Raw genomic sequence first — 23,391 nt, forward strand, 5'->3', positions numbered from 1 at the left:
TGATCCTTCCCCAGTCCCTTTAGAGGGAACGTGACACCTTGATTACGGCCTCCTAAACTCCAGAACTGTGAGATAATATGTTTCTGTTGTTTAAGCCACTCAGTTTGTGAGTACTTAGTTACGGCAGCCCTCACAAACTGATACACCCACAATGCTATTTCTGAGCCATAACAACCGTTAATTTTTCGGTTTGTCTCTTTTCAGTTTCATCTCTATAAAACTATAGATCCACATTTACTTTATGCACAGATATATACATGGAACCTCCATCCAAATTATCAGAGGCAGGTTCCTCTTAATAAAATTATCCAAAACTTGGAAATCAAGGCAGAAAGATTATTGGGTGGCCTTTCAAACTCCAGATGGAGACTGTCTAACAAGCTGGTCTGAGCCACTCTAAAGGGAGGTAATTTGGACTTACTATTTACCATTGATTAACGCCCAGTCTCTATTAAGTTACATATTAGCTGGCGAAGATCAGTAAGGCATACATTACTTTTTTTCTGGTAGAGACTCAAATGATTTCTGTCCTATAGAAAAGATAACCCCCAAAGATTACCGTTTCATTGCTCTGTATCTAAATTAGCAATCTTATTTCAACTTTCTTTCTTTTGGTAACTCTCTTTCAAACTCTCATATCCTCCTTTGAAACAGGTTTACCATCTTGCTAATTCTCTCATTAATGAGTTCAAAAAAATCTTTGACATCTGTACACTATATATTTGTATGAGTCATGATTTTAATTTTTTGAAAATTATACTTGACATGCCTTAGAAGAGTAGTTCCCAAACTTTCAGAGTTCATGAAGAAGAAAAATTATTAAAATAAAATGAAGTTGGCTGATTGAGATAGGGTTGCCAATTTTAATTTTCCAAGTAATGTCAATTTTAAAATTACAGACACAGAAATAATCTATTAATACCACCATTTCATAAAAGGCAGTGCATGGCTTTTTTACACCAAGAGAATAGAATAAAATGTAGTATAAACTATGTAACATTATGAAAAATTGCCCCATTCTATTTATTCTTCTCACTGTACAGTATATTGGTGAAAACAAGCATAATTTAGGAGGCACTGCCTACGGATGACTGGTTTCCTTCCTACTTGTGCAGTCTCTTTTATTCACTCATTTAAAGTCTTTACTTAGGGCTTTCTGTGTCCTAACAAGAGCCTGCTATGTGGCAAAAGAGCATCAATTACATGTCAGGGAGGCATCTTCTATATACAAACAAAGTTTCTGACATTGGGGGAAATATATTCTAGTGGAGAAAGATGCATTAAATAATCCCTCCAATATAATTAAAATTGTGCTGAATATTATAAGGAAAAAGCATACATTTAATAGTGTGCCCTGAGCTGCTTTTCAGTAACTTCTCAGTGAAAACTGCTACCTTGATAGAAAGGCCCAGAAAATTATTCTCAGAGTTGCTTCTCTCAATAAAAGGAAGCCACTTTCCTCTCCTTAAAAGTTAAATATGTGACTGTGCTTGGTGGTACCAGATCACCAATAATAATAGACCTTGACTTGTATAGCCACCTGGGCTTAACAGGAACCCTCAGAAAGAGCAGAGACCTCCCACCTCTTCTTTCCCATTTTCATCCCTAGAAGAAAGGAGCTGGGCATTGAATGGTCCCTTCTAGATGAAATAAACAAATTAAAATGAGGTCAGTTCATAGTCTTTTTAAGAGCACAGAAGTGCTTTGTTGCAGTTGATTATAAAGTTATATTGTTAATTAGCTCAGCAGCTCCACAGACTTGGGCCCTAAGGCTGTAAAGCAGTCCTACAAGGAGGGAAGAAGGGCATTATCATATGCAAATCTCCCTTATCATAAACTTTCTGGAGATAAATTTTGACTTGGTTGAAAAAGTGTCGGCAATTTGAGCTTCAGGAAAGTTTGTAAATACATGAGTGAGGAGGCCAAACACTTCATGCTCTCCCATACAATGTCATGGAGAGTTAATTGAAAGACAAGCCAAAACTCAAAAATTTAGGACCAAAGACACTTGCTTTAATAAGGGTGGCGATGAATCCTAGAAGAGAAAGACATCATCAGGTGTTTGGACTGGAATTCTGAGACTATGAAGTTGGTTGAGGAGCAGAGAGTATCTGACTCCTAGAGAGCACAGTTTGCTGCATATTGCAAGCACGGAAGTGGTTGGTGGATTTCTCTTTGTTGTATAGTCAGGGAATACTCCCTATATGTTTGCATGTGAACGTAATTCAACAAAGTAGCACTTTGTAGGTTTGGCAGAGGACTAGGACAATTAATAATCTTCTCATTCTTCTGCCATCCCCAAGATTTATCTGCATTCCACTGTAGTGTTCATAGCTAGGGGATGAGCCATGTGGGTGAGGCTCACCCAAGGTTGGGATGAAAGTCTGCTATAAACTTCTGAGGAAGCTCGAGGGATAATTATTTAATTTATAGGAAACTAGCCAGGTAAGATATTCTGAGGACTAAAGGCCCATTTTGCCACTCAGGATAAGAAAAAAGAAATTTGATGAAAAGTTTAGTAGTGTCAACTCTCTGCTCCTCAGTAGACAACCAGAGAAGCCCATTGATCAACGAAGACTAAGTTTATTTGACTTACAGCAGTGAGGAAGAACACCAACTTGAAAAAATAATGGTTGCTTCTCAAACTAGGGAAATTATGGAAGAGTGTTTATAGGGTTTTAGAGCCAACTAATTTGGGAGATTTCAAGCTGAGTCCTGCAAGGTGGGTAACTTCTCAGGATTTGGCAGAGTTTATGATATAATAACTTTGGGTTGATGGGCACAGCAAGATGAGGGACTTAAAGAGAGTCTTGATAAATACATTTCTAGTTTTGATAAGTAAGCTGTTAAGTTGGTTCACGGGCTTATCTTCTTGGGAGCAAGTAATTCCTAAAGCAAGCAAGTACCTATTTTTGCTCTGACCCAGTATTGTTTAAAATAGGGACAGGAAAGTTTGCCTGGTCCCAGTATTGTTTAACGTAAAATGTAGGAATTATGTTGCTTTCAGTTCTCAGGAATCCTGTTGGTCTTTCTCTAGCCTAAGCTGCAGAATAGACCATCATCACCTAGGGATGTGACAAATCAGGATGTATATCATTGTTTGATATGTTTTGGTCATGTGAAGAGTTTCTGAGGGTTGTCATTCAACCTCTATTAGTGACAGATTTTCTTGTTCATTTTGTTGGAGAATCATGTTTGGATCATTTCATGGAACAGCATCTGCACAGCAGAATTTGAGACTCCAGAGAACATATATTTGAGAGTTGCAACATGGACAATTACTAAGAGAGAGATTGTGATACGATTGTGGTATGCGTAATCACTTTTAAGGCAGGAGCCAAGAGTAAACAAATTAAAAAGAACTAATACCATTCTCAATCTGAAAAGGCCACACAACCAAATATGAGGATATTAGCAAATTACATAATTTTATGATTTTTATGTTTGCTTCCCAGATAATTTTAGTATGGTACTAGTAAATATCCAGAGGTCTGTAGCAATGTAAGTACAACATTCTTTCCCTAAGTCCCATCTGAAAAGAATGTTGTACACATGTACCACCTTGAAAGACCTCTATTTTGAACCACCTGTCCAAATTTATGAACCTCTTGGGTGAGGAATTCTATTGCCTCAGTAATGTTGTCATTCTTCTGCTATTCTCTGTACCATTGCCTGTAGAATTCTACTTTTCAAGCCCCATGGAAAGTGTGAAATAAGGAAAAAACAGTCAAATATTCCTTTGGTGGTTATTTTTTAAATGTAAATTGAAGCTCAGAATTTTTTCCTTTTTGGATTAAATTATCTAAGTATCTGTTTTTCTTAGAAGGGAAATGGGTGGATCAAAATGGACCCAGGGTGATATTAAGAACCATTCTGAAGGCCATCATCAGTTTACTGACATTATTGATCCCTGTTCAACTTACAGATTTCCGATTACAGTCAATAGTCTTTTGTGCTTCAAATACTCATATATGGATATCAAATAGAACAGGCATGGCACAAATTCCATTACCTGGTGCCAGGGCAATTCTATTTGACATCCACATATGAGTATTTCCACTGAAAGCAGATCATTGTGTGGCTCCTAACTACTAGTATTGGATTTAAATCACAAAAGACTATTGACTGCAATCTGTAAATTGGACAGGGATGAACATTTAGCTTAACTAATGCACCTTTCTTACAAGGTCTGTAAAAGTGAGGCGACCTCTCAGTATACGCCATCTGTTCCTTAGATTTTTTTATGCCCTATTTCTGTGAAAGCTTGATTGCAAAGGCTAGCTCTTCTGTGTATTTCTTTTTTCTACAGAAAAAGGAACACTCCTTTCTAGGTTTGACATACAAGAGACTTTAGATTTCTGTTTGGTCTGTTGTAGTTTTTGCCATCTAAATAAGTTGCTTGGTGGTTGAGTCCAATTAGCAAGGATTATAACAAGGAATGCGTTTTGTCTGATTTGTGACAAAGAAATGGTACCAAATGAAGCTGGGTAGCTCCCAAAGTAAAATGAGTACAAACCAAACATTATGTTTGATTGTATGCTTTAACCAAGTCACAATCAAATTATAGGCAGGTATTGGAATCATGCCAAGAAGTATGTAAGTATGCAAAAAAATTATTAAGTTTAGGAACTTTATAGGTGTCATGGTTAAGAAATAGTAAGTGTCTGTTAACTACTAGGAATCTTAAACCAGAAAAGAGGAAAGAAAATATTTAGGGAAATAGAGAAAAAAAATAATGCAAATTAGAGGATGGGAATCAGTGGTTCTGGTCATCTGGATCTTATTCATGGATCTTAAATGGAAGCAGTCTATTATTCACAGTTGTCTCCTTGATCTGAAGGTCTTTGTTAGAAGCTATCTCCACCCACAAAATCATGTGTTTCTTGAGGATTCCTAAGGACCCTCAGCTTGAAGTCTGGCTGGGACAGGTTTTTAGTGTTTTAGGGATGAATTATATCTCTTTAGTTAAAAGATGTAGATATAAGGGTCCACACCCTATAGTTTTTCTCTTGTATTATTTATTAACAGGAGCCACTAAGGTTCTTTTCATCAAGTCTCAAGAACAGTTTTTCTGTGATGTTTCTTCTAAAGACTAAATCTCCTCGAGAATTAACAGAATGGAAGAAAGTTAAATTCTCTTGAGGCAGAAAACACAGTAAGTTTGTGAGGATATAGTCTTACTCTGAGAGTAAGAACATATTATGAACAGAGAGGACACTGACAAACCTCCAGGGCTTTTAGATTTGTGCCGTAAAGTGTGCTATGATTGTCCCTGATTAAAATAGGTATCGAGACTGAGTAATCTACAAATCAAATCTTTTTTTAGACAATTATACCAGTCTGTGTACATGAACATTAGTATGCTTCTAATGTAAAAGTGTACACAGTTATTGAAATATTTTGTTATATTAGACTTAATATAATCTAGTTTCAGGCAATATTTTAAAAATATACAATAATAAGTAAAAATGATTATTAGTAACCTATCTTTTCTCAAAAGTAAGAAACCTTTGGTTAAAATTCAGAGAAATATCTTAGTGATAAAAAGGAAACTTTGTTACCGAACAAAGAATGGCTGAAAAACTCACAAATTTGGTGAAAGAAAATAAGTCAACATCCAAGAAGCTCAGCAAATTCTAAACAGGATAAACTTTAAAAAAAAATCTTTCAAACACATTGTAATCAAACTTCTGGAAGTCAAATATAAAAAGAGAATTCTTGAAAACAGCCATTGAAAAGTGCCGACATTTTGAATGACTGAAGATTTCTCATCTTCAGATGAGAAAACCCAGAAATCGAGATCAGAAGATAGTGGAACAACATTTTTCAAGTGCTGAAAGAAAAGAACTATCACCCCAAAATTCTATAGCCAGTGAAAATATCCTTCAGGAATAAAGGCAAACACATTCTTAGGTGAAGGAAAACGAAGAGAAATTACTGCCTTTAAAATAACTGCTAATTTTTTTTTCAAGTAGAAGGAAAATGATAACAGAGTGAAACCTGGAACTTTACAAATCAAGGAAGAGAAATTGAAATGGTAAATATCTGCATTAGTTTCCTAGGACGGCCATAACAAATTACTATAAACCTGGTGTCTTGAAACAACAGCACGTTATTCCCTCATAGAAGTCCAAAATCAAGGTATTGGCAGGACTGGACGCTCTCCAAAGACTCTAGGGGAGAATCCTTCCTTGCCTCTCTCAGCTTCTGGTTGCTGTAAGCATTCCTTAGTTTCCGTGACTGCATCACTTCAATATCTGCCTCGTTGTCACTTTACTACCTCCTCTTCATGTTTGTATCTTCTCTTCTGTCTCATATGTACACTTCTCATTGGATTTAGGGCCCACCTGGGAAACCCAGGATGATCTCATCTTGAGATACTTAATTACATTTGCAAAGACCCTTTTTCCAAATAAGGTCACAATGACCTCTTATGTGCTTTAGTATATATATGGCTTTTGAAATTAAAAATTATAACATTTTGAGATTAGATTTTCTATGCACTTCTTTCTATGTGTCAGTTGTAATATATTTCACAAGTACAACATGGTGGATAAAGGGACATGTGTTTGCTGTAAGGTTTCTATATTTTGTCTGAAGTGGCAAAATATTAACTTTAAGTTTATATTTTAAGTTAATTAATTACAGAAAGTTAGGCATGTATATTGTAATCCCTAGAGCAAGCACTGAAAAAATATATATGAGAAAGCATAGTAAAAAGAGCCAATAATTAAATGGTTTACTAAAAAATACTTAAGTAATTCAAAAGGAGAAAAAAGGGGAAACAGAACAAAAAACAGAGGGACTAATAGACAACTAATAATAATATGCTAGACTTAAATCCAACCATATTAAAAATTACATTAAAAGTACTATTTTTAAATTAAAAAGAACAGATATTGTCAGATCAGTTAGAAAAACAAGACCCAACTATATGCTGTCTATAAGAAACCCACTTAAATTATAATGATATATAATAAATAGGTTAAAAACAAAAGCCTGAAAAATGATATACCATGCAAATACTCATGAATAAAAAGAAGCTGGAGTGCCTATATTAATATCAGACAAAAAAGACTTCAGAACATGGAAAATTACTAGGAATAAAGAGGGACTTTACACAACTATAAAGCACTCAGTTTACCAATGAGACATTAAGATTTTAAATGTGTACACATTAGCAACAGAACTTTAAAAACTTTGTTTAAAATGATGCAAATGCTGATAGAATTTAAAGGAAACAGACGAGTCCAGAATTATACTTATAGACTTTAACATTCTTCTCTCAATAATTATATAAAAAGTAGATAGAAAATCACCAAGGATTTCAAAGCCTTGAACAATGCTATCAACCAATTAATCTGATTGTCATTTTTAAAGCACTCTATTCAACAAAAACAGAGTACATATTTTTTTCAAGTGCACATGGAATATTCACCAAGATAGCCAATGTTATGAGTCACAAAAAACTTATTATATTAAAACAAATGAAATAATATAAATTATATTCTCTAACTACAAAGGAAATAAAATAGAAATCAACACCAGGAAACCTGGAAAGTCCCTAAATATTTGTAAATTAATTAACATAATTCTATAGAAAATATGGGTCAAAAAGGAAGTCTCAAGGAAAATCAGAAAATATTTTGAAGAAATAGGAAATAGAACATATTAAAATTTGTGGGATGCAGTTAAAGCAGTCCTTAGAGTGAAAGTTATAATACTCAGAGCACATACTGGAAAACAAAGTTGTCTCAAACCAGTAAGGTAAGATTTACATTAATAAACTAGAGAATCAGTGCAAACTACACCAAAAACAAGCAGAAAGAAGGAAATAATAAAGAGAGGAATGGAGATCAAGAAACTGGAAACAAAAAAAAGAGGAAAACCAATAAATGCTAAAAAAAATTTCCTTGAAAAGATTAATAAATTGATATACCTCTAGCAAGACCAATGAAGAGCAAAAGAAAAAAGGCACAAAATACCAATATTAGTGAGGAGAGAAAAGATATCACTGCAGTCTCACAGACATTAAAAGGATAATAAGGGATTACTATGAATAACTCTTAAGCACATAAATTTGACAGCTTAGATGAAATAGACTGATTTCTTGAAAGATAAAACAAAAAGAGAGAGAGCCTGAAGAGTCCCATATCTATTTAAGAAATTGAATTCACTGTTAAAGATAGTCCAAAAAAGAAAACTCCAGGCTCAGATGATTTCACTAGTAAATTATACCAAACACTTTTGGAAGAAATAACACCAATTTTGCATAATCTCTCATAAAATCTCTCATAAAATAGAAGGACCATCTCCCAATTTATTTTATGTAGTTAACCTTACACTGATTCCAAACACAGACAAAGAGAGTATAAGAAAAGAAAACTGTAGACCAATATCTCTCATAAACACAGATGCAAAAATCCTCAACAAAATGTAGTAAATTAAATTCAGCATAATATGAAAAGAACAATACATCATGATCAAATGGGGTATATCTTGGGAATGCAAGGCTGGTTCAACATTCAAAAATCAATCAGCGTTAACTCACCATACTAACAGACGTAAGAAAAACCACATGGTCATATCAATTGATGCAGAGAAGTTATTTGATGAAATTCATGTCCATTTATGATAAAACCTCCTCACAAACTAAAAGGAAGATGGAACTTTTGCAATATAACAATGGGCATCTGCAAAAACAAAAAATAATAACCTACCTCTAACATTATATCTGGTGGTAATGCAGACTGGAACAGCTCATCTGGAAACGTTTGGCAGTTAAACATACATCTATCACATCTGGTTCCTAGGTTCTTACTCTAGAAAAATAAAAACTTATGTTCACACAAAAACTTGGATGTGAATGTTTATAATAATAGTATTATTCATAATTGCCTCAAAGGAGAAACAAACCAAATGTTCTTCAATGGGTGAATTGATAAACCTTGGCATACTTTTCAGCTATAAAAAGGAATGAACTACTGACACACACAACAGTGTGGTTGTATGTTTTATACTAAGCTAAAGAAGTCAATCTTTAAATTTATATGACATTCTGAAAAGGGCAAAACTATAGGGACAGAGAAATGGTGCTTACCAGGCTTACGTGTGAGAGGAGAGTGACTACCTCCTGGGCAGTAAGGAGGAATTTGGCGGGAGTTTGGGGATTGTTCTATATCCTGTTTGTGTGGAGCTTACAAGAATCTGTGCATGTGTGGGGAATTCCCTGGCAGTCCAATGGTTAGGACTCCCCACTTTCACTGTGGAGGGCCTGGGTTTGATCCCTGGTCGGGGAACTAAAAAAAAAAAGAATCTGTGCATGTGTTAAAACTGTACACAAAAACACAAAGTTCACTCTATGTAAATTTAAAAAGGCTAATATAGAGATTATATATATTTATTAAAATATATTTATTTACCTATAGATTTTTAAATATGTAAATAAATATATAAATTTAAAAATAAAACAAACCATATTTATTGTCTTGTATACATATTATGATTTCTCCATAGTCAATTTTATTAATTTTAACAAAATTTTTACTTTTAACTAAATTAACCAACTTTTACTTTTTAAGCTATATGAGCAAACTAGAAGATAAACCAAAATAAGTATAGCTAATTTTTTATGAGCATATATTTTATTTTACTTAAACAAATTTTAAGATGGCAAACTAAATGTATTTACTATCATTTGAATACATTTGCCTATCTCCTTAATTTTTAGTAATTCCCTATATAAAAATAAATGATAAAGGAAATTTAAAACTATGTTTAATGACCAAAGTGTTATATTTTTCTTATCTAGAGATTATCCACATATCCAAAGATTATTTATTAAATAACACAATTTAACATTAGTCTAAAATCTTAAACTAAAGGTCTGGAAAAAATTTAAATCAGAATCTCCTGTGATTTAGATTAGCATTAGAAAAGTTCACAAGGTTAAACACTTTAAAAAATCTGTCAGTTCAATTTCATTTATTAAAAATATTTAAATATTTTTTCCAATTTTAAACAATTCTCTAGAAAAAAATTATACCTCCCAAGACACATGGAACTAATGGAAGAAATTTTTAAAATAGTAATCATTACAAATTAAGCCCAAATCTTGTACTACTTAAAATATTGTGGAAACATTATCTTTTATGTGGTGATAAAACCAGGGAAAAGACATGGAGTTGTTTAGGGAATTCTCTGGCAGTCCAGTGGTTAGGACTCCGCACTTCCACTGCATGGGGCACGGGTTCCATCGCTGGTCAGGAAACTAAGATCCCACAAGGCATGCATCGCAGCCAAAAGCAAAAGGAAAAAAATTAAATCACTCTAATTTGTTCAAAGTTCATCTATTTATCAGGCATGTTTTAAGACCGTTGAATTAACTTCAAAAGGTCTGAGTGTCTAGCTTTTCTTCTCATCTGGAATCAAAGGTGATTATACAAATTCACAGTTAAACCTTTTCTTCTGAGTTACTGTTTTAGCTGGGAAAACATACAAATGAAGTACAGTTAACATTTTCTCTCTCTTTTTTTAAAAAAATTCTTGACAACCTAGAGTAGATATTTCTAGAGTGTGTAAATTAGTACAAAACAATATTTTTATGATCAATTAATCTCTAAAGTTTCCCAAGAGTAGGGAAAAGGAGAGAGAAAGAAAGGAAAAGGAAAAAAGAACTAGCTGGCTTTAGGCAAATATAAAATTATTATTGAAAAAGGCTAATTATGTCCTCTCTACAAGGAGGGAGTAGGCTTAGATGTGAGAAAATCCATCTTTACACTTAAGCACTCTCGGGCTAGCACGAATGTGAGCACACACATACACCCACACACACAGGGTCAGACAAGGAGACAGAGAGGCAGACACAGGCAGAGACAGACAGAAAGACAGACCAATTAAGCCAGTTTAAACAGTACCATGTGATCCAGAGAACCCACTCCTAAGCATGTATCTAGAGAAAACTATAATTCTGAAAGATACTTGCACCCCATTGTTCATAGCAGCACTATTTACAATACCCAAGACATGGAAACAACCTAAATGTCCATTGACATATGAATGGATAAAGAAGTTGTATATATATACACAATGGAATATTACTCAGCCATAAAAAAGAATGAAATAATGCCATTTGCAGCAACATGGATGGACCTAGAGATTATCATACTAAGTTGAAATAAGTCAGACAAAGACAAATATCATATAATATTGCTTACATGTGGAATCTAAAAAAATGATACAAAAGAACTTATTTACAAAACAGAAATAGACTCACAGACATAGAAAACAAATTTATGGTTACCAAAGGGGAAAGGAGTTGGGAGGGATAAACTGGGAGTTTGGGATTAGCAGATACAAACTACTATATATAAAATAGATAACCAACAAGGACCTACTGTATAGCACAGGGAACTAGACTCAATATCTAGAAAATAATCTAAAAAATAATATATATATATGTATATGTTTATATATATATATGTTTATATATATATTTATATAGCTGAATCACTTTGCTGCACACCTGAAACTAACACGGCTTTGTAAGTCGACTATATTTCAGTAAAAAAAAAATAGTAACTCAGGCCTTTGATAGTTCTATCAAGTGTACAATTTAAAACTCCAATATCTTTTGATCCCTGAAGTACAAAGCTAAAAAGGAAGATTCCTCCTTTGTTATCAAAGTGTTGTCTCTTTTATATTGACAAAACAGAATCTTGTAAGGGTTTCTTCCCTTCTCCTTTGAATGTATGTCTCAAATGAATAATCTTATTCTTGTTAAAATTTCCCCAAAGTGGCCACTGAATATTAGTGGCAGAATTATGCTAGGTACAGAAAAATGCACATGAAAGAAAACAGAAATCAAGGAGGCACTCAGCGAGGGAGGCAAACAGATAGAGAGGATCCCATTAGAATTACAGTGATTACCAAAAATGATGCTTGTGCAAACCTCTAATCTCTAGAAACTGACCAAAGATTATTTGTCACCAGCTGGGGTCCAGTGACCCCTCCATCTCTGGGTAGACAAAACCAAATGAAGCAGTTCTCAGGGATACAAAGATAAGACTGAGGAAGATCCTAATAAGATGTTGAAAAAGTGTCACAAGTCAAAGAGTGTCCAAGGAATTTGATCTGGCAAGAACTCCTGGACTTGGCAGTTCACAGGGCTGACTTGAGGACATGCTTCTCATGTTCATGTCTGTCCTCTTCTTTAACTTTTGTCATACAGACTCAAACAGAAAGTGACAGGAGAAGACAGGGAAACAAACAGAAGCAGGTTCCACCATGTATAAAGGATTTCAATAGGGAAGAGCCAATCAGTGATTGTATCTGGAGAACTGCTCTGAACCTTCTGATAAATGATCAAGTGGTACTATCTACAGAAGGTAGAATGAATGACAGACTAAAAGTTTCACCTGATCATAGAAATTATGTAATACATGGTTCTCAGTTTATCAGGTGCTGAGCTTGCTGAGAATTTCTTGCTCATAAAGTCATGTGAAGATGATAATTTTTACTTATTCATTTCAGTTTATTTACCTACTGAGTAGTTTGAGGTTTGATTTCACTAAAAGGTACTGGGGCATAAGAATGCCATTTATGAAATACTTTAGAAGTGGTGATAAACTTGTGGTATGTAAACATGAATTCGATCTTGTCCCAAACTTCAAGGGGTTTTTAGTCTAGTAGATAATCATTTAAAGTAATAGGAGGGCATCCGTGTGTTGTTCCTGTCTTTAGGAAAATATGGTTCCAGTGTTTAAAATTATGTTTACTACTAGTTTATGATAAATACTTTAAAAAAATCACATTGTGGAAATGTTTTTCAATTCCCGTTTTCTAAGAGATTTTTATCAGGAATATGGTTGTCTTTTCTGCATCCCTTGATATGATCATGTGATTTTCTTCTTTAATAAATGTCTTACTATTGAACTGCTCTTTTGTTTCTAATATGAAACACACTTGCTTTTATACTTCTTTATTACACTTTTGGAATAATTTTTTAACACTGTATTTAGGATATTGGCATCTGTATTCATAAACACTCTTTCAAGTTTCACTAGGCTAGCTTAACTAGAGCTACAAGTTGATTTTAAGAGTGAATAGGAATTCCTTGTTTCAGAAGTGTTTGATAGACTCTTTCTCCAAAACCTCTAGTCCTCTTGCCTTTTGGGGGTGAAAATCTTTTCATTTTTTTCTTACCTGTTTGATTTATCCAGTGCCTCCACAAGTATGTACTGAATGTCTCTCATCCAGTGCCTCTGTGAGGTGCTCTGGGTAGGGGCATTTACTATGTTGAGCAGTGCAGTCACGACTCCTGCCTTCTGCCTGTGTGGGTCTTCAGGATCTATTCAGATTGCCTACCTCCTCTTGAAGCAGTTTGGCTGCTTTCCTAGTGTATGATATGTTTCATCTGGATTTTCAAATTTATTGCCATAGCGTATACAATAAGTATATCTCCCTTTATATTTCTAATAGTTTATGTTTTTTTTTCTTTTTATTTCTTGGTCAGGAAGTGGTATATAAAAGAAGATCTAAAAAGATGCATTATTATAATAATCACTCATGCTTACATCGTACTTCCAATCTGTTCTGTTTTTCTTGTATTATTTTATATAACCCTCATGAAACCCTATGAAGTAGATCTAAACTGAAAGCTTATGCCCTTTTAGAGACCCTATGCCAATTTTCTATACCTGGCATATTGACATCTGATTTTGTATCTTGCCATTATTTCTTTTTCCTGAAGGAACACTTCTATTCCTTTTTTTTCTTTTGTCTTTTTTTAGCTTAAGTATTTCACTGTCTCTGTAAGAAATAAACACTAGAGAGAAGAAATGAGGTCAAGAACAATACCACAAAGGAAAAGATAGAAAATTTTTAAAAAGAAATACCTCTTGCTATCTGTTTTGTTTAGGAGCAAATGTTTACTTGTTAAATGACTGGAGTGAACATTCTAAAAGCTCTCACAAGACGAAGCTAGGAAAAAGTAGATATACTGAAATTGTAAACATTATAAAACCTGCTTGGGTGGACAGGAACCAGAAGATAATATTCTCAAATATTTCTCTTAGAGAAGAGGTCCTGGAATTTAATTTGGGTAGGTACAGAAGGCAGAACTAAACTAACAACAGTTTACCAGGAAGCAGATATTAAATAAGCATGAGGAAGAACTTTCTAGGAATTGGAGCTTCTGTCTAAGAAGGGGGGGACTGCCTCACAGTGTAGTGAATTTCCTCCTCATATAGGGTGACCGTATGAAATTTGAGAGTAAAATAATTATAGTTGCATAATTTTTTTTTTTTTTTTGCGGTACGCGGGCCTCTCACTGTTGTGGCCTCTCCCGTTGTGGAGCACAGGCTCCGGACGCGCAGGCTCAGCGGCCATGGCTTACGGGCCTAGCCGCTCCGCGGCACGTGGGATCTTCCCGGACCGGGGCACAAACCCGTGTCCCCTGCATCGGCAGGCGGACTCTCAACCACTGCGCCACCAGGGAAGCCCTAGTTTCATAATTTTAAAAGTAAGTATTTACTGATTGATAAACTGGTTTTGTTTTATTGGTGGCCTTGTATAATAAAAATTCTATTCAGAAACTTTAAAAATGAAATTCTTAATAAGAAGATAAATCTACGTATATTAAAGCAAAATATAAAAATGACTTATATGGATTATCCATATATTCAAATTATATAAGCAGAGTTTTTTGTCTTATTTGAATACTTTCTTATTTTAAAACTTTTTTTGTACTTGTTTGAATACTTCAATCAGTACTTTACAGGTTAGGGCATCTTTGTCTTTATTTCCTCTACATATTTCACATATATCAGCCCTATAATTCCCCTATTTCCTCAAGAATCCACTGACTGGCAGGCTGACATCTTGGGGTACCCCGTGGGCTGGGGTGAGGCCGTGACAAGAATCGCTGCCTCAGCCACACCCCACTGGCTGGACCATCACTAAGCTAGCAGGGCAGGAAGCATCCAGATGGTATTTGTAAGCATTTCTTTTTATTACTGAGTGTCCTGCATGATCTCCTTGGGAGATTGGTGTTAGTTGCTTTGTTCATAGAAAGGTTTGGGCATCTGTCAGATTTAACCATGCACTAGAGTGGGAACTCCACTCCCTGCACAAAATCTCAATTGGTCTCAGCTGAGTCAGAGCTGAAGCTGGAAAAGTGAAAGTCGACCAGACCCATCTTAGCATTTTTAATGAACTATTACTAATAATACTAGGTTAAAAATGAAGAACCCAGGGCAAATGCTAAATTAAACAGGCCAAAAATATGATGGCGTAAGAAGAGACCATCCTTGGCAAACCAGCTGTGAAGATCTCAGACATGCAGAGTTGTTTTCTCTTTTATTAAGCATAAATTCTGCACAGGCAGAGGAATTCAACATAAAAATTCATGGGGTTTTTAAGTATGTCTAAAATGTCCTGTCTCTAGCACTGTTTGTTTGGTGCATTATTCATCAAAAGTTTTCCTCCATCCCTGTCGGAGCCTGGAGACATTGGAGACCTCTGAGAAAGGACGATTGTAGCCGGCTGCTACTGAGTGATGGAACTGAGGGACCTGCACTTGAATCTGGGCTCACTACCTACTGGTCTTGAGCCCTCAGTGTCTCCTTTTTCTCTGTAAATTGGAGATAACAGTAGTAACTATGTCACAAAGTTGCTATGAAGATTAAATCACCCAACATTTGTAAAATAGCTTTCACTATGCAATTGTTAAATAAAATAAAATCAGTTCCCCAGCCATGTGGGAGAGAAAAGGAAATGTGTTGTTCTACCGTGTTCTGTTCTTCAAACTGACTGTTGAGAGAGTTCCTCTTCACTCTCTACAAGGAAAGAATTACTTTCAGGCTAAAATAAGAATCCTATTTGATATGGTGACGAAGACACAATGACACGAATGCTGCTACTCTCAAAGGGCCTTTAATGCAAGACCATCTTGCTTGTGATTAGAAACTTAATTAAGGGCTTTTAGGTCCCTGCACTCTGGTTAGGAGATACCCTTAAGATTCTGAAACCCGGAACTACCCAGGATATTTTCTGCAAAGAGCATCAGCCGTGGACAGTAAGTAGCAGCCTCAGGGAGGAAAATTAGAATGAGCTGAAAATCTCTTCAGACTCCTGTGATAGTTACAAGGGAGAACAAAATGTTAGCACTGTAAACAGGACCATGACTCATCATCATATGGCCTCTGAAATTATGGTCATGAAAATCAAAATGCTGTACATAAGAAATCATACAGCAGCTTTGATATACTGTAAGATTATGTCATTATTCTGGTTTTAAATTTAACTGCCTGTCATTCCACGCTTATGCTAACCCCAACAGTGTGGGGCATTCAGTATTTTTTTTTTCATTCCAGAATAAAATGTTCTTTAACTGGAAAACTGTTCAGATGAATCACAGCCTAGGAAGTGCACGTGGGCAGTTCATAAAATAAAAGCATTACCTTTGCTAAAGCATCAGAATAATAATTTTTTTTAGTAACATGCACTTTGCATTCAGTGGTAATTACTATGTTTTTAAAAACAGCAGTTGAAAAAAAAGCGTACTACTTATTACTGACCTGCTGACTCACCTGAATTTTAGTGCCTCTAGATGACGCCAGATTGATTTTTTTCAAAGATAACGTCCCAGGTTTAGCCATGAATTAGGGTAAGCTGGTCATGGCATTCACACTTCTCTGACATCACTTCTGTCACCTAGTTAGGACAGTCTGAGTTCCAGTTCTTATTCTTCAGACACTGTGATGAAAGAAGTTTGAGATTATGTATCGACAGGTAGCTCCTGTCTCCCACAAAATCAAAGGGTCAGGCTCAAAGCATTTACCCATGGAGTGGACCTGTCTCAATTAAAACTTGCTGAAAAGCTCTCTGCATGGCTATGTTATAAAGGAGTTAGTTGCTAAGGGATAAAGACCTGATTAGCCACATGAGAACCTAGGAGCACTTTCACCCACAGCTCACATGCATTTCCATCTGTTCAAATGCTCAGACCCTTCAAAACAGAAGGCTGAGAATAAGAACATGATCAATGAAACTCTTCCTCTTAAATTTCAGGGCTTCCTAATACACCCCATAACTTCATGTAACAAAGAACAATTTGTGAAACAAGGAACAAAGTTTTTAGGAGTTGAGGTGTTTTTTTTGTGTGTAAGGAGAAGGCTCTTGCATTTCAAGTATCTGTAGTAACAGAATTTGAGTTTTTATTAACTTTACTAGTAAGAAGTCAGCTTTTTCATAGGCATAAATCCTTTATTGTTTCATCAGTGAAGGACCAAGTAATTTATATTTGAAGCTTAGACATATAGCTGTACTGATTTGCTTAATGCAGAAGGTGGCAAGCTATGGCCTGCAGACCCAATCTAGCCTTCACCTATTTCTATAAATATTTGTTGGAACTCAGCCACACTCATTCATTTAGATATTGTCTACAGCAGCTTTCACTCAGAGACTATGTTCAGAATGTAAAATAATTTCTGTTTGGTCCATTACAGAAACAGTTTGCTGATCTCTGGATTAATACATATTTTCATAAAACCCTCATGGATTTTCTTTGTGGCTTCTTGCATAATGGGTCCTGGTAGAGAGAGGAAAGTATGTAGGTGCAGCTGAGCAAAGATCTATTCAATAGTTTTATACTCTGTGCTGCCTTTGTTTACCCATCCAAGCAAAGTTGCTTCTTACTTCCTTTGTGTCTCTTTAGACTCTAGAGATAAGTCTCTTTTTGCAGTCATTGGTTTAAATGCTTGTCTTTCCTATTTGATATCGAGTAACTTGAGAGTAAGGCTTGCGCTTGACTTAATTTTTTATTTTAAAATCTAACCACAATACTTGTTATAATACTAAAAATTTTAAGGAGTTGAATTAAATTGGGCAGAATTTCCCAGCAACCTAAAGCAGAAGCATTTTATGATGGGTGCAAAGAGTCAAAGAATGCATTCTCCCTCAGAGCATTTTAAATTATTTTTAAAATAACATGAACTCTAATCCTAGGATTATATGGAAGAACAGGAGTTGAAAGCCTCTGATACACCTTGATCATATAGCTCAAAATCAGTAACCAGGAAGCATGTTTAACAAAGATGGAGATTTAGTTTTTGCTTTTAATTTTTCTTTTGAAATAGTTAAAACACTATGAACTCCTATTCATTGAAATGATGAGGGAATGGGATTTTTTAGTTAATCTAATAATCTGGCTAGTTATTATACAGTTATAAGTTTTCAATTTTTAGGGGGAAGATGAAATCAACAGTGATAAAACCATCTGGACAAATTCTAAACTTCCTTTGATTGTAAACTTGATTCAAAAGGCACTTCAGAATTTTGAAGTAACAGTTATAATGGACATAAATAGTAGGTGGTCAAATACTTATTTATTTGCATTCTACACTTCAAAGTAGACAGTCTGAGAAATTGGGCTGAAAAGATGCTGACCCTATGGTATATTTTGAAAATTGCTTCAAAAATTCCTGATACCAGCTTGTTTACTTGTCATTTAAATTTTTCACATAAAAGTAAATTGCAGTTAAAAAAAAAACCTTTCAGTTATTTGAGTTTCTAGGCTATTTACATTGTAGACAAAGGAAAGTTTTACAGTTTTTAAATACCATGAGAGTTGGCAGGGTTCTAAAATACTTTTCCTTTCAGTTTTGATGTCAGTAATAAGTATTAGTTTGTACCCATTTTAAACAGCAGAAGCAAATATTCTTCTATCAGTCTTCTTCCAAAATTGGTTTTCTGTCTCATTGTCTAAAGTGATGATTGTTATGGGCCTAGATAGAGATGAGCATAAATCCTGACTCAGCCACTTATTATTTGTGTGATCATGGCAATTTATTTAATCTCTCCATGTTTCAATTTCCTCATCTGTGGAATAAGGAAACTTAACAGGGTTATGGTAGGGATTAAAAAGAATGAATATAAAGTCTGTGGTTAGCAAGTTTCTGGCACATAGTTAGAGATTTGAAAATGGTAACTATGTTACTCAGAGTTCAAGTTATTAAAAATTATTTACTTTTTAATTTTTTAAATTAACATCCAGTAAAATTCATTTTTTGGGTGAACAGTTCCATGAGTTTTAACATGTGTATGGATTCATGTAACCATCATCACAGTTGGGATATAGAACAGTTCTGTCACCTCAAAAGTCCCTCACGCTGTCCCTTTGAAGTCACACTCTGCCCCCAATCCCTAACCCATGACAACCACTGATCCAATTTTCGTCACTATAATTTTTCCTTTTCTAGAATGTCCTATAAATGGAGTCATACAGTGTAACATTTTGAGACTACTTTCTTCATCCAACATGATGCATTTGGGATTCATCCAAGTTTTCCTGTGTGTGAATAGTTTGTTCCTTTTATTGCTGAATAGTATGCCATCGTATGGATGTATCACAGTTTGTTTATCCATTCACCCATTTAAGGACATTTGGGTTGGTTCCAGTCTTTTACAGTTGTGAATAGAGCTATTGTGTGAACATATGTTGTGTGGCATATATTTTCATTTCTCCTGGGTAAATATTTAGGAGTGGGATTTTTGGGTCATATGGCAAGATGTGTTTGACTTTATAGGAAACTGTCACAGTTGTTTTCCAGAGTGGCTATATCATTTTGCATTCCAGGAATGCAAGAGTTCCAGTTGCTCTGCATCCTCACTGACACTTGGTATTATCCTATACTTTAAAAAAAATTTAGCCTTTCTGATAGGTGTGACATGGTAGCTCACTGATTTTTTGTTTTTTGTTTTTGGCTGCACTGCGAGGCTTGGGGGATCTTAGTTCCCTGACCAGGGATGAACCCGGGCCCTCGGCAGTGAAAGCCTGGAGTCCTAACTGCTAGACCTCCAGGGAATTCCCTGTTTCTTTGTTTGTTGTTTGTTTTATAATAACGTTGAGCATATTTTCATACGCTATTTGAAAACCATGTATTTTGTTTGGTGCAAAGTCTGTATGAATATTTTGTCCATTTTAAAATTGAGTTGTTTTCTTATTAGTGAGTTTTTCAGAATTCTTTGAATATTCTTTGTATATTTTGGATAGAAATCTTTTATCAGATATGTGACTTGCATATATTTTCTCCCAGTTTGTGACTGGTCTTTTCATTCTCTTAACAGTCTCTCAGAAAATGAAGGTTTTAGTTTTTTTTTTAAAAGAGTGTGAAGATTATTATTTTTTTTAAAATATTTATTTATTTGGCTGCGCTGGGTCTTAGTTGTGGCACACTGGATCTTTAGTTGTGTCATGCAAATTCTAAGCTGCAGCATGCGGGATCTAGTTCCCTGACCATAGATCAAACGCAGGCCCCCTGCATTGGGAGCTTGGAGTCTTAGCCACTGGACCACCAGGGAAGTCCCAAGGTTTTAGTTTGAAGTCTAATTTATCATTTTTTTATTTTATGAATTGTACTTTTGGTGTACTTTTCTTAGACATGTCTAAGAACTCTTTGCCTAACCACATATCATGAAACTTTTCTCCTATATTTTCTTCAAAAGTTTTATAATTTGATGTTTTACATTTAGATCTATGATTAATTTTGTGTTAATTTTATATAAGGTGTGAGGATTTTTTTTTTTTAATCAATGGTCATATTTGTGTGGGTCTCTCTCTGGATTTTCTCTTTTATTCCATTGACCTTTGTATATATCTCTTCGCCAATAGCACACTGCTTTGATTATTATCTTTATAGTAATTCAAAAATTACCTCCAACTTTATTCTGCTCTCTCAAAATTGTTTTGGCTATTCTCTTTTTTTTTTCCTTTTCCCTATGAATTTTAGAATCAGCTTGTATATATTTACAAAATCGTGTTAGATTTTACTTGGAATTACATTAAATCTATAGATCAATTTGGGGAGAATTGATATCTTTATTATGTTAAATCTTTAATCCACAAACACAGTATGTCTCTCCATTTATTTGGAGCTGCATTGACTTCTTTCATCAGTATTGTGTAATTTTCTGCATACAGGTCTTGCACATATTTTATTAGATTTATTCATAAGCGTTTCATTATTTTGGAGTTATTGTGTTTTTTTCTTTGTTTTGTTTATTTTTATTTTTTTAAATTTTTGGCTGCATTTGATCTTCGTTGCTGCATGTGGGCTTTCTTTAGTAGCGACGAGTGGGGGCTGATCTTTGTGGCGGTGCGCAGGCTTCTCATTGCAGTGGCTTCTCTTGTTGCGGAACATGGGCTCTACGTGCGTGGGCTTCAGTAGTTGTGGCACGCCAGCTCAGTAGTTGTGGCTCATGGGCTCTAGAGCGCAGGCTCAGTAGTTGTGGCACATGGGCTTAGTTGCTCTGTGGCATGTGGGATCTTTCTGGACCAGGGCTCGAACCTGTGTCCCCTGCATTGGCAGGCGGATTCTTAACCACTGTGCCACCAGGGAAGTCCGGAGCTATTGTGTTTTTTTTTTTTTTTTTGTGATATGCGGGCCTCTCACTGTTGTGGCCTCTCCCGTTGCGGAGCACAGGCTCCGGACGCGCAGGCTCAGCGGCCATGTCTCATGGGCCCAGCCGCTCCGCGGCATGTGGGATCTTCCCAGACCGGGGCACAAACCCATGTCCCCTGAATTGACAGGCGGACTCTCAACCACTGAGCCACCAGGGAAGCCCTGCTATTGTGTTTTTTAAAATTATTTTTGGTTTCCAATTGTTCATTGTTAGCATCGAGAAATGATTGATTTTTGTGTGTTAAGTATATATCCTGATACCTTGCAAAACTCACTTGTTAATTCTTAGGTTTTTTGTTTTTGTTTGTTTGTTTTAAACTACTATGGATTTTCTACAAAGACAATTTTGTCTCTTGCAAATAGGAACTATTTTATTTCTCCTTTCCAATCTTCTTAATGTTGAATAGGAGTGGTGAAAGAGAGGATTTTTTTCTTTGTTCCTTATTTAAGGGGGAAAGCTATCAGCTTTTCATAAACAAGCATGTTGTTAGTGAATTTCTTTTTTTTGTTAGATGCTCCTGCTCTTTAACAAGTTAAGAAAGTTATCTTCTATTCCTAGTTTGTTGAGTCTTTTTTTTTTTTTTTTTGGTCATGAAGTGATGTCAAACTTGATCAAAAAATTTTTGTGACAGCTTGGTTCAAGATGGCAGAGTAGAAGGGTATGAGCTCACTCCCTCTTGCGAGAGCACCAGAATCACAACTAACTGCTGAACAATCATCAACAGGAAGACACTGGAACTCACCAAGAAAGATACCCCACATCCAAAGACAAAGGAGAAGCCGCAGTGAGACAGTAGGAGGGGCACAATCACAATCAAATCAAATCCCATAACTGCTGGGTGGGTGACTCACAAACTGGAGAACATGTATACCACAGAAGTCCACTGGAGTGAAGGTTCTGAGCACTACGTCAAGCTTCCCAATCTGGGGGTCTGACAACAGGAGGAGGAATTCGTAGAGAATCAGACTTTGAAGGCTAGCGAGATTTGATTGTAGGACTTTGACAGGAATGGGGGAAACAGAGACTCCACTCTTGGAGGGCACACACAAAGTAGTGTGCACATTGGGACCCAGGGGAAGGAGCAGTGATGCCATAGGAAATTGAACCAGACCTACCTGCTAGTGTTAGAGGGTCTCCTGCAGAGGCGGGGGGTGGCTCTGGCTCACCGTGGGGACAAGGACACTGGCAGCAGAAGTTCTGGGAAGTACTCCTTGGCGTGAGCCCTCCCAGAGTCTGCCATTAGCCCCACAAAGGAGCCAGGTAGGCTCCAGTGCTGGGTTGCCTCAGGACAAACAACCAACAGGGAGGGAACCCAGCCCCATGCATCAGCAGACAAGCAAATCAAAGTTTTATTGAGCTCTGCCCACCAGAGCAACACCCATCTCTACCCACCACCAGTTCCTCCCATCAGGAAACTTCCAAAAGCCTCTTAGATAGCCTCATCTACCAGAGAGCAGACAGCAGAAACAAGAACTACAATCCTGCAGCCTGTGGAACAAAAACCATATTCCCAGAAAGACAAGATGAAAAGGCAGAGAGCTATGTACCAGATGAAGCAACAAGAGAAAACCCCAGAAAAACAACTAAATGAAATGGAGATAGGCAATCATCCAGAAAAAGAATTCAGAATAATGATAGTGAAGATGATCCAGGACCTCGGAAAAAGAATGGAGGAAAAGATCGAGAAGATGCAAAAAATGTTTTACAAAGACTAGAAGAATTAAAGAAAAAAACAAACAGAGATGAACAATACAATAACTGAAATGAAAATACAGTAGAAGGAATCAATAGCTGCATAACTGAGGCAGAAGAACGGATAAGTGACCTGGAAGACAGAATGGTGGAATTCACTGCTGCGGAGCACAATAAAGAAAAAGAATGAAAAGAAATGAAGATAGCCTAAGAGACCTCTGGGACAACATTAAATGC

Source organism: Orcinus orca, chromosome 5, assembly GCF_937001465.1.
Source record: "Orcinus orca chromosome 5, mOrcOrc1.1, whole genome shotgun sequence".
Taxonomy (NCBI): Eukaryota; Metazoa; Chordata; class Mammalia; order Artiodactyla; family Delphinidae; genus Orcinus; species Orcinus orca.